Genomic DNA, 13,939 nt, shown 5'->3' on the forward strand with positions numbered 1-13,939 from the left:
GACCAGAGTTGGGGGGGGGCGGGGTGGGGGGGAAGCATAGTGATGTCACACAGTGGTCTGCAAAACCAGTTGTTTAGTACTATGATATTATTCAGAGCTTCTCAGAGCTGATGGTGAGTTGCTTCTGGCTTATAGTCCGAAGATTTGGAAAATTAAAGTTCTTTATCTTGGAAAGTTTTCAGGGGTGGAGGGTGGGGGGGTAGACGACATGAACAGCAGTTCCTTGAAACAAAGCTCTGCTGTTCGGTTGCAAAGATTAGGACCATTTTAGGCCTACAAAGATACATCCAATTTTACAAAAATAATAAGAACTATCATGCTATTTATTTAACATGAAGTGAATCGAGAAACTTGCGGGGACCGTCCATTACAATGTATTTATTTAATGTTACTGGTCTTATTCTTATGGTGTTCTCAAGTTGCCTCTTGAAGGATACACGCCACTTTAAATAAGACATGCACCTTTACTTGCTGTTCAGTTAACAGACTATAAGAACTCTCTTCAAATACACATGAATGTGCTATACTGGGGACAGCGGACCATATTCACAGCACATTCGTATCTTTTTAAAGTTTACTTGGAGAGTTGTTAAAGAAAACCATGTACAATCTAAAAAAGTTTAACAAATGTATTTAATTAATCTAAAAACATTAAATAAATTAGGATGTTTTGTGAATTAGAACTTCCTAATTCATTGTTCCAAAATTTGGTGGTACAGTACTACCAAATTACTGTCATATATGCTACTGTACTGTACAGTGCATCCCTGACAAATTCAGTGCTAAAGGACTACGGCAATATGTGGTATGGTATTTTTTTTAATTACCAAATTACTTAAAACAATACTGGGAGCATATTATTGTATACCATACTGAAATAGTTTTGCCCCAATGAAAAGAAATTGCTCCATATATTATCCATGCAAATGCAAAATGAAACTCTTACACTGTAAACAAGAATAAAGTAGAAGACTTCAATTAATTTGTTCTAGTTACATTACCTGGCCTTTTTTTCAATTTGGAAAAAGTGATCACAATTTTGTGCTGAAGGAAAAAAAATAAGCAAACCAAACATATGGACAATGATATAATGTTTTCTCATATGCACGCTCATCTAATTAAATTCAACTCTCTGGTGGTTTTGCGTGGAATGACATGATCAACATTAGTGGGTAACTTATCTTGGGTACCAATGTTCTTAATGTTTTATTGTGGCAAGCCTTAGAAAAAACAAACATGTGTTGTATTAAATAGGTGTTGGACACCACCAGCAAAGAAAATATGCTATTTATTTATTTAAATGTCTACCTGTATTCCTTATATTTATAATATTTATATTGATACTTCATGGTCTCGTTTTAAATCATGTTAGATGTCATGTTTTGTTACACATTTCTGAATAATAATAAAAAAAAACAAATGCAGTTTTTAAGAGTTTTGTGGTAGAGTTTTGTTTAAGTGCATTGCATTGTTTTTTTTGTTTTTTTTTACTGAGAGTTCTTTCACAATTTTGTATTTTTACCTGCATGTTTACAAGTTTAATCATCTATATATTATTGAACTTTTGCCTGGTAAGTTGTTCTAGGAGTATGGGATCATGAACACAATATAAAAGCAAAAATGACCTCCAAGCCAAGCCAGTGATCAGAGCCGATGGGCTCTGAAGAACCAAGACTCCTGAAGCATTTGGTAGTCCACTGAAAAAGAACCATAATCTATTTGAAACATTGCTCGAATAGTGTTTTATGTGATATTTATAAAAGGTAATTATTCACACTGTTTTGCATTATTTTTAAATAAATGGCTACTTCTCACAATGCTTTTTAGTTCAGCTTGTTTTGGAATTGTAACAGTTCAACATATTGAAAAATGTCTAGGATATGCAGCATTCTCATTTTTTCAAAGAATAAACAATAATTAGAAAAGGTGTTAGAGTAACTAAATCAACATACATGCACCTAATATATTTGTAATCTCCTACAATAGATCATTATCACACATGTTCCTACATTAACGCTCAAACATTACCATGATTCCATACTCATCAGATTCTGAAAAGTAATTGCCAGCACTTTCCAATAATATACCTCAATATGGAAATATACTGTACAGTATATAGATATTGCAGAAATTTGACACATTTATGAAAAAGACTTAATATAATAACGTTTTGTGTATCTGACCTGACATTACAAAAAAATTATAAATACAATTATAGGATACATGGAGTGAGTCCTAAAGTTTGTCCTCATGAGGATTTCATGAACATGCATTTGAAAAACTGTCTACTGCTCTTAAACCAACCCTACAATCCATCATGCTACAGTTATATGATTGCACTATTCCATCTGTACAACATAACATCATCCACATGCAGGTTGACATCTTTACCCCACAGCTCAGTGATAAGCTATTCATGAAAAGACAGGAAACTATTTGACAGGGGCGGTGGGGTTCAGAACCAAAACCTCCCTCCACTATATATACACACATACTGTGGGAGAGGTCCACCCTGAAATTCATTTGCAATTACTCCAATACAACACACTTGGCAATTGATAAGCAAGTACCTCAGTGGTGACTTCTCAAGCCTCAAATGTATACTGAAATTGAGACTGCAGATGTGAGGAAACAACCTATCTGAGGAACACAATGCTCCAGCAGTATAATTCACAGTATAGCAGTATAATCCATAGTATAGTAGTATAATCCAGTGTATGCCACAGGGAGCTTTTCACAAAGCAAAGAACAGAGGAAAATGTTATTAAGCGATGTCAGGACATTGCCTCACCTTCTTTGGTACCATCACCCTAAATTATTTTGTGTGTTTCTCTTTCAAATGCAGTGTCTATTTATTGAGTCTTGACTCTGTTAGAAATATTACACCTTGCTTGAAATTATTCGAAAGCTAAATATGTTCTGTTTATTTGGTATGAGAAACATTTTTATTTTGTTGTTGACCAATAAAGGTGCCCTGTCATTCTAAACGTATCAGTTTCACTAGTCACGACATGGGTATAAAAACAGTACTGTGACAGTTTAACATTACAGAAGACCTTTTATTGATTTTGGATCAAATGTCTCTTTATGTTGCTATAATTGGCACAACTGCACACCTAATTCACATAAACTTCTGCACAGCTCCACAGGTTAATACTGAAATACCTATTACAGGAAACCACAGAGAGAGTGATCTCTTTTCAAGAGCGTTACACTCTGTGGTTCAATAAATCACAGGTCACAGCCTATCAGCCTATGATAAATTAATATATAATAATACACAAAATTACCAATGGTCAAAAATAAAATAATGCAACTGGGTAACCAAAATAAAACACACCTACTGTTGTAAGAGTTGTAGTCATATTTAATCAATAGTTAGTCTTGGATGCTTAATGAATATGCAATTTTACTGCTGAATTTACAATTTTAAAAAAGGGAGTCACATGGAAGAATTGCTAGGGTATATAAAGTGCTTCAGTCGCTGTTCTGTTCAACATCAGGTACTAAAAGCAAAAATCACAAGAGTCTCAAAAGCACAATGTTTTCTTTAATGAGCAAGCTGGTCTTGTGACTGGTGCGTGGAAGATAGCTGCAACTCTTCACCAGCTCACAGCCATTGTTCAGAAGTATTTTGCCATCACTGTTAATCGAGGTCACCAGTTTTAGGATCTATGGCATTTTCAATAAGAAAACCATCTTTTAGTGTCATCTTGCCCCAAATTAAGTCATTTAACAACGTCTGTTTGTTTGGTGGTTCACCTAGCTTGCTCTTTGACGTTTAGATTAACCTTATGCATAGTTAACTGTGTACAAAGGTGTAAAACCGTATCAGAACCCAAATGTACATTTCACAACATTATCATGGCTGTAGCACATCAAAACTATTCAAGTATGCACGTTCTGCTACGTATTTCTCCTATGACGCCACAGTATCATTGCTTGTGTTAAATAGTAACTCATTGCTCAGTTATAAGATAAATAACTCAAATGTGCAGTGTATGAGTAACACATATATTCAGTCGGATGCAAATGCTCAGTCATTTCAAATATTTGTATAACTATTATAACAGGATTTTTCATTGACCGCTTCTTGCTTTTGATGTAACGTCACTATGCTCGTCACAGCTCGACATTACAGCAGGTCAATTGGCAATCTTGCATAATATAAACACCCATTCACAATCATTCAAGTTATTTTTAAGAACGTTATTTCAGCACTTCATTTAGCCGCTAGTTACTGACGTAACTTTCAACGTCACGCAATTGCCAAACCATCGCACATATAACCCCTTGGAAGTTAAATGTGATTACAATCATGGTTCCATTTGCTCTGCACACTCGGGTTCGAAACTGGAATATCTATTAGAGGTTTCTACGGAAATTCTGGACAGCTTCCTTTCTGGCAAGAATTTCCACAGCAGTTCATATCCTTCCAGTAGAATTTTTAAAAGACCTCGCACAGGTCAAAAAGCAACTACAGCAGCGAAATAATCCACACAAAGAATTGCGGATCCACTACACATTGGTAGAACATATACATTTACATGGAAAACATTACTTTAGTGCAACAAAAGAGATGTGGAAAGTTACTTAACCAGCATTTGATTGATGTGTAAATAAAACGCATAACCATGGAGCATAACGGGACTTGCATAACATACTTTAAAAACAACCTCTGGCAGCTTGGGCAAATACATACTAACTTATACAGTCCTAACATTTAACTCATTGCAAGGATCTAGAACGAGGCAAGAGGCAAAATAGGCAATATTCTTATTTAAGAGGAGTCACAATACAGAACACAGCGCCACAGTTCACACACAAACATTTTGTTTATATGAGTTTGATAGGAATACGTGGACTTTTAATAAAGTGGGCAAAAATGTGGGCTGAATGAATTTGTACTGGTACTAACAGAAAATTAATAAACATGTACTAGTGTAATGATAATATTTTACGAATAAAGCATTGCGTTGTTTTTGAAAATTAAAGTAAATTAATTAGTTCATTGTATTATACAAAACACCTGTTAAAAATCACTGGATGGAGCTAACAGTGTGTAACCCTTTATTTTAAACACTGCTTATTCACACTTACTATGACCGTCCTTTACTCGTCGTTATCTGTGGACTATCACTGAACATGATTGCAGTGCGTGTCTGATGTGGGCGTTTTTTATTTTGTATTTTTTTTTTTTTTTTTTTTTTTTTTTTTTTTTTTTTAAAGAATCTTAGGGGAAAAAAAGCGTCCATCTGAATTTGTGTTGCTGAAAGCTTTCAAAAGTTGTTGACCCCCCACGCCCACTCATCCCAGTTTCCCTGCGCTCCGAGGATGGCATATCCAGGCTCCATATTAGGAGTGATTACTTCATCCTCACATGAAACATTTCTAAAAAAAAATGTGTTAAGATCCATGTTAGGAGGCTCAGAGCTGGTTTGTTGAGTGTCAAAGTTAGATACACTGCACTACACAAAAGATGACTCCCTTAGCTCCCCAAGTGGAAAATCCCTCCCCACCCCCCAAATAAATAAATAAAACAAAAACAATAACATACTGACAAAAAAGTTAAGGCATTCGCTATGTAGACCTTTTTCCGTGTTCTTCAATAAATTGCGTCATGTGTCCAAATGCTTTTTACACTGGCTGCCACCACTCCTTAAAAAAGGTACCCCTTTTAGACTTCAGATTTTATCATTGGTCAAGTAGCTTCTCAGGCAATAACACTGCCTGTTGTTGTTGGTTTGAGAATTATAGCTTCTAATGATACTGTTCAATGTACAATGCATTAGTAAGACCTCATCTTGAATATTGTGTGCAGTTCTGGTCACCTCACTATAAAAAAGATATTGCTGCTCTAGAAAGAGTGCAAAGAAGAGCGACCAGAATTATTCCGGGCTTAAAAGGCATGTCATATGCAGACAGGCTAAAAGAATTGAATCTGTTCAGTCTTGAACAAAGAAGACTACATCGCGACCTAATTCAAGCATTCAAAATTCTAAAAGGTATTGACAGTGTCGACCCAAGGGACTTTTTCAGCCTGAAAAAAGAAACAAGAAACAGGGGTCACAAATGGAGATTAGACAAAGGGGCATTCAGAACAGAAAATAGGAGACACTTTTTTACCCAGAGAATTGTGAGGGTCTGGAATCAACTCCCCAGTAATGTTGTTGAAGCTGACACCCTGGGATCCTTCAAGAAGCTGCATGATGAGCTTCTGGGATCAATAAGCTACTAACAACCAAACGAGTAAGATGCGCCGAATGGCCTCCTCTCATTTGTAAACTTTCTTATGTTCTTATGATACTAGATAAGGCCGATGAAAATTTTTGAAGTCCAGACTGCCAAGGCTGTTCAAATGTCGGCATCTTGAATTACACAAAGGCGTGTAGTTGGTCAGTGCGGTGTGATCCAATCTGTTTTTCCAGACTTGAAACATTATCTCTAGATGCCCTGGAGAAGGTTGAGGGAGGTCAATCATGTCACAGCCGATAGCAAAGTGGCTCTCAGGAATCACCATGCCATTGCACATGGGATCAATATTCACTTCAGAACAGCAACTGGGGTCACCATCATCGGGAGCCTGTTTTGTTCACTGATGAATCATATTTTATCAGTCCACTAATGAGGAGTCCGAGGAGAACAATTTGCCCAGTTCAACATTGCTGAATACTGTATGACTGTTTTGTAAGGGATTAATTTGGTATGGGGAGGCACCTGCATTCGAGGGCGCAAGGATCCCATTGTGCTTCCAAGGGACGGATTTACAGCTCCATAATACACAGACAGTCTTGTAGTAAAACCATTGCTGGTGGAATTGGCCCTGAGTCTGTGTGTTTACTCTATGTTATGATAACTTTACTGTAATAAAGAAGGCTTTACAAGCGCACGTTCTGAATTGTTATAATATCAACTCCAAATACCCTAAAAATATCTTTCTTTATATTGTGGCAGCAAGAAAAAAACATCATGTCTTTTTTTATATTACATTTTGCCTAAATTTATAGAATGTGGTCAGAACCTGGGTCTTGAAAATTGATTTCTTAATAATCTGCAAATGTTTATAACAAACTTTAGGAATTCATATTGTTACTAGTCATACACTTTAAAAAACAAAACAATCTAACCTCGGTGTCTAATTTGCTCAGGTATCCCCACAAGATGGGTCTCTCCGAAATAGAAGAACGAGAAAATGTCAAAACACAGTACGAAAACCCCACGGTCATCGATAACCAAATTGGTTGGACTGTAGCAGATTGCTGGTTTGAGAGTGAAGCAGCCCTCTTATACATATATACACACACACACACACACACACACATATATATCGTAAGATATATATATTGTAAACAATCCTCGCACTCACGGAGTTCGTTGCCCCTTTAAAATAGACCCAGGACACAGAAACGGAATTGCTTTAGCGCTGACGCGCACTTTTAATAAACATAAAACAAAACAGAAATAAACACCTAACTCCGTTTTGGAGCTCTCACTATACACCAGCCGATCCCTGACTCACACACAGGACGGCTAAGCCGTTTACCTGACAAACACCAAAACACAAACGGGCTTCTCTCAACACTCTCTTCAATACGACTGGACACACACGCAGTCGGGCTCTTCACTCAGCAGCCCCGATCAGTCTGGCTGCCTCTCAAATACCCTGCACCTGTCTCTAATTTATAATTACGACCACGTGCAGAGGATTAACTAAATCATTAAAACAATTACAATTAAACCCCATAACACCCAAATGTGCATTCTCACAAGGTTTTTAGCAGGAAAGGATTTTAACCCCCTCCCTGGTACCTTACAATATATATATATATATATACAATATATATATTTCTCAAATGGGTGTTATTCACGGTGCCTCTGTCATTCACTTGTATTGGGAAAAGAAAATCTTCTGGTTTTTGATTAAAAACCAAATACATAATGAGGAGCACTTACTGTACCACAGTGTCTTACTACAGTAGTGCTTACGGTACTTTTCAATAGATTAATGACACCACCTAGAGGGCTATTAGAACAGCAGCTACACAGAACTAAAAAACCTGTAAAAATTAGTTTTCCAATTTCTTTTATAAACTGAAGAATCAGTTAAAGTACTGGCAGTGTACAGTGTGTTGAATACAATGATTCCAGGAAAGTGTATTGAATATAAATAACTCCAGTTTTTATTACCACATTAATAATAATAATGATAGTAACAATGCAAGTTTTTAATAAAGCAATAACCCTTCTTCAGTAAAGCAATGTTGTTTACAAACATTGTTGTTTAAATTACTTTTCTGAGCAAAGATAGAAGGAACGCTGCTTTTTTAAATACTAATTGATAATACTGTTGTCTGCAGAGATTTTTTTCTGGTATTTTGTGGGGTTTTTTTTAACATGAAACGGCACTTCATAAGCTTGCCTGACTTTCTATTGCATTAATATCTACCAGGCTTTGGGCTTGCTAGAATCCTTGCACCCGTTTCCAAATAAATCATGCACCAGTGTATGTTGTCTCTGAAATGTAATGCTGTAAAATAATGTTTTTGTTGTTTTTTTTTTTCAAACATTTTTACGCTATTTGTTAGGTTATATAGAATTCTATAATTTGGTTTTGTATTTTAATATGCCTAAAAATGTAATAACTTAAAAGTGTATCAATGCATGACACATCCTATTTTTTTTAAATATTCAGTTTACATTTGATTCTACTGCTCCCTAGTGGTTTAACACTGTAATTGTGTTAATATTTTTTTAAGCAGACAATCGCTTTTCCCTGTGAGGACTGTATGTTTCAAAGAATGAAAACAAAAACAACCCAGTAAAATAAATAAATAAATAAACAGTGAACTAATAAACAAACTCAAATAATCATGCCTAATGAGACACGCTGTTACATATTTCGCTGCACATCAGAATAAATAATTTATAATGTTTGTAACCTATGCTAATTTAAATAGTTATTTTCTAACAAGCCTTTCCTAGAAGACTGAAGTCTAGTAAAGATTGTCTTTGAACTAAACTACCCTAACCCATACCCATGTTTCAGTTTGTCAAACAGAAATAAAATCAGATACTGGCATACCAGGAACTGCTCAACTGGAGTTAGGGCTATTGCACAAAATAGTACTTTTGTTAAACTATCCTTGTAGTCTTTGATATCATAGCAATGAAATGCCCAGTTTGTGTTTGGTGATGGGCTTCCGTTAAATATTGATGTAGCAATATTAAATGAAACTAGGAAAATTAATTGACAGAAGTCTCTATCAATGTCTTTAATTACTTGTGACTTGCTCATATATAACAAACGGTACATTTTCATGGAATTTCCCAAAACTACTTGGCAATCTCAGCCAATTAAGGAAGTTTAACCCTAATGTAATATCAATGTTAGACTGCGACCTGGTGGCACAGTGAATGGACATTAGGATTGACAGGCGTCCTTTTAGGAGGATTAGCAGGTGGTGCGGTGTGTAAAGGAAGTTTAATTCCAAATGAAGAGATGCCCACACATCTCACTTTGCACTTTCACTATCAGATACTCTGACTGTGTGGCTCTTTGGACACAGGGCTCTGGGATCTTACACTTTATGACACAAACCCATTTAGCTATTTATGCTTATCCAGGGATCCAAAGTGGTCATTTCTGTTAATAAAAATGCAATCAACACACGAGGAGAGTCCAGTACTGTGATCGACAACAATGAAAAATCGACACATTCCTGTGTTAGGAAAGGCTGAGAATACGTGAGACATCTTTAAGCTCTGAGGCAATGTGCACTGGAGCTCTTCCACAAAATACTTCACCATGTTCATCATGTATGTGCCGTGGCTGACCACCAGAACATGCACCTGCAGGTCCACAGCTCCATCTACAGCGTCTGCAAAGGCTTCATGTAAGTCAGAGCAGCTTGTGCCTGAGGACGAACTTCCGCAAGTGTCCCCCAAACCATTGCAGGCCGTCTCTAATCCTTCCTTCCTTTGGCTGCATTGAGAAGCATGCTGGGCCACAATCTGCTGGCAGAGTGAATCCATTAAATCTTTCACCCGGGACTGTACCTAGCACAAAGCACAAAGACATGACCAATGCTTAAACCACTTCTGTAGTCACATATCTATTCCAGTTATTGCACATGTCCAGATTCTAGTAACACATGTAAACTATTACTGTCCGTCTGTCATTATTAATTGGTTGTGTTGTTTGAAGCACCATCAGAGATTCAATGGGATTTTATTGCTGGAGAATCAGGATCAAAAAACTAATTTTCCACAAATATTCTCAAGACCATTTTTAAATACAAGCTAATACAAACTGCATTAACTCGCCATGAAGAAAATTCCAAACCACAGCTTAAGGAAGGTGAAAGTGTACTGTGTGTGAAACGGGTAACAGAACTACTGTACTTGGTAACAATCACCTTAAATGATGTATATAGAAAGTGTGCCTGATTCTACAGAAATTTGTAGTTTTATTCATTAAGGGTTTCATTTTCACTTCTCTTGGGTGTACTTTGTTATAAAGACCTACATCATTCTGATCCAACTCATTATATTAATTTAGCGGTTTTTATCCTAATGAGGCAGTTTCACAAAAGGTTTGGCAGGGCATGTCTTCACTTAATAATGTGATCATAAGGCTCTTGAACTTACAGTACACATTAAGACTAACATTTTGACTGATCTCCTTATCAGTCTTTTCTCTGAAATAAGCCCACGGTTGATAATTTACAGTCAAACAGGGCCATCTAGTGATGGATCTCTTTAATGACAGCCTATATAGTTTTTGAACTCATCAGTGCAAGTCCATCTCAAATTACAATGTCATGGAAGCATGTGACTTTAACGGTAGACACTGAACTGAACTTACACGTATAACCCTTTCGGAGCAGTATTTATGGTACGTGGCTAGAGCATGAAGCAGTTACAACAACTGAATGCTTGGGACTTCAAGCATGTGTTTCTCTTGTTTATTTGCATTAACAAACACAATTCAGCCCTCTGCATGGATTCTATCATGTCATTGGCTAGATACCTGTTCTTCAGTCTCTCCCCTGGAGGAGTAAAACAAGGACACTGCTGGCCTGCAGCCTTTGCCATGTCCTTCATATCTTTCACAGGTTTCCCTTCTGCAATCCCAAAACACTGCAAAATATGCAAGGCAAATACTTACTTCACAACTGCATTTGGCATTTTCAGCGTAATCTAGAGCATAACAGGTTTGCAAAAGGTCCTGCAAAACTCACATACATACTTGTGCTTTGTGTCCACGACATACAGGTTGAATATCTATCTGCATGAGCTAAGATTTAGTGCTTAGCAATCCAGGATTTTCTTGACTAAAACATATATATTACAAATGTTTATAGTTTCTATGTTGAAAGAAATATGTATGATCCATTTACTGTACTGTGCAGAGTGTACACAACAAAAGATACAATAAAACAGTCAAGCAGCAACTGAGTTTTCCTGGAGAATTTTTTTTTATTTATTATTTTTTTTAACATAAATATAGTTCAAAAGGCAATGCTTACTCACTCTCTCAAGCAGTTTTGGATCACAGACTATTTTTATTCCCGGGCAATGATTGTTGTGGGCAACAATTACGGAAGCAGTCTGAAAGAGACAATTAAAATATTACAGCTTAGTCTTTCAACTTTGAAGAAGTGGCTTCGAATCCAGCTTAGGTTCCAACATAATGTCACCTATCACCTCCTGTTCCACTGTTCCACTTCCTATCACAGGTGTTCCATGTGCTAACCTTACTCTCACTCTGGTAGACCATGGGAGTGAGGCTGAAGCAGGAAGTGATGGGGTAGGAGGAAGTAGCAGTTTAAATTTTCCAAAATTACAGGGTGGTGTTTGAAAAGCCTCCAATAAAACAAAAAACAAATTTTCTTAACAATAAGGGGATAAGCAAGCATGTTACTAATGCTAACAAGAGATAAGAAAATAGGTTACACTTTAAATAAACACAGGATGTGATATTTATTTTTTCACAAGGTAAACAATAGGCAACTTTCAAGAAAGCCCCAAAATACTCAAATACCTTTGCTTTATCATGTAGAACACTAGCACTCACCTGCTTTGCACGCTGGAGGTCACTTGAGAACACATTTGTGAAGCGCACATCTCGTAGGTAAATGCCTGCAGCTTCTGCCTGCCTCAGCCCGTTTTCAGACAAAGGCGCGTCCACACCCTGGCCTAAATGAACCATTGACAATTTGCTGAACCTTTGTGAGAGTTTGCTGCTTTGCAAGACTACAGGTCTGCGAGCACCCAAGACGACGAGCCACAGTACGCTGCCCTAGTCCAGGCTCCAACAAGCCAATTGTCCATCATTTATATACCTTATTTTACCTTACGAAAATAAATGTGTTATAATAGTGATTTTTCTTTTGATGCTCAGTGTATTATAGAAGAGGAGCTTGTTTTGAGTTGTTTCTTGAATTGTTTAAATTGCTGGATTTCTCGCAATACAGTGTGGGAGCAATTTTTGCATTCACTTCAACATTTGACCAGTGATTAAAAATAAATAAATAAATAAATATGTGAATCACTAGAAAACAACTCCTGCATATACTGTACCTTGGAGTAGTTTCTCTTTGTTGTATCTAGTTTCTCCACTGTGAACCAAGAAATAAAGTTGAGAGTGCAGGCCAGAGGAATGACCACCAACAAGCATTTCCATAAAACACAATTTACTGTAACAACTGTATAACTAGAATATAAAATAACTGAATGCCAAAATAACAGCTTCTCTTCAGTCTGTGAAATAAAAAAGGTGGTGCTGAATACCTCCTGTTCACATTTTCTCTGTCCTCTCTGTAATTTCTATGCAGTATAGCGAATACATGCTTTTGAAATACATTGCAATGCGCAGACTTGGAACAAACGATCGAAAGCACTTATCATAGTATAGAAGAAATTACACAAGAACAGTACAAATTAAAATCATGCCGCATTGCAGCTTACTCAGAAAGGAGAAAGATTTGAAATAAAAAATTATTTATTGAATTTGACAAATGACCACGCCCATAATGAAACCTAATATAATTTGGTCCGTATAGGAGCTCGATAGCCACCCCATACTGTCCGAACTATGATAACTAGTAATGCCAGCGGGCAGGATACGTGGCACTCAGGACCACCTTCCCCTCGGACAAGGCGCACTGCAAGGTGGAGGCAGGGGAGGTGGAGGAGGCGTAGACGACAGGGCTATTTATGGGAACAGTTTAATGATGTGATTACTGGGTGGAGTCCCCTTTCAGAAACACAACATAGTTACCAAAATAAATCACACGGTGTAAGTTTATCCATACTAGAATTTTACTAAGTCGATTCTTCTTTGCACCTGAACTTTACACGCCAAACAGTACGACTATAAATACAGTTAGTAATACAGCACCGCAGAGATACTGAACCCAGACAGATAACCGTACCAAACACCGACATGACAACAGTTTCAGTGATACAGTATTTCCCAAGCCTCGCTCTGGTTTTATCATTGTATAACGTACTGTACATACACAAATGCCATCCCCATTCGCATAACTGTTTCTAAACCTGCCTTCTTTCAGACAAATAACCATAACCGGCAACTTTGTTCATGCATTCTCTTACTACATGCGCAGAAAGCAATATCACCGTATAATAAATACACTTAGTGTCTGACCATTGTAAAGGCAAAGGTAAACATTTTAGAAGGTCGGGGTCGTGTAAATTGCCCTTGCTTGACACACACCAATCTAAATCCAAATCTGCCGAGTTTATTCTGCTGCACTGTAATAATTCACTTCAGAAGAGGAACTTCCAGGGTACCGGTAACTCAACTGTTCAATGATTGGCTGAGCGTTTCCTGATTTGGAAAAATAGACCAATCGCGGCTTGGCGCACAATGGGACACTGTAAATCCAATGCATCATTAAGGTACAGTGATGTACTA

At 37.0% G+C, this 13,939-nt stretch overlaps 1 pseudogene; it reads right to left on the reverse strand.

The window, feature by feature from the left end:
• Window positions 1-8,303: 8,303 nt before the first annotated feature.
• On the reverse strand, window positions 8,304-12,679 carry LOC121318998 (annotated as a pseudogene).
• Window positions 12,680-13,939: the final 1,260 nt, after the last annotated feature.

The sequence above is a fragment of the Polyodon spathula genome, chromosome 7 (genome assembly GCF_017654505.1).
Source record: "Polyodon spathula isolate WHYD16114869_AA chromosome 7, ASM1765450v1, whole genome shotgun sequence".
NCBI lineage: Eukaryota > Metazoa > Chordata > Actinopteri > Acipenseriformes > Polyodontidae > Polyodon > Polyodon spathula.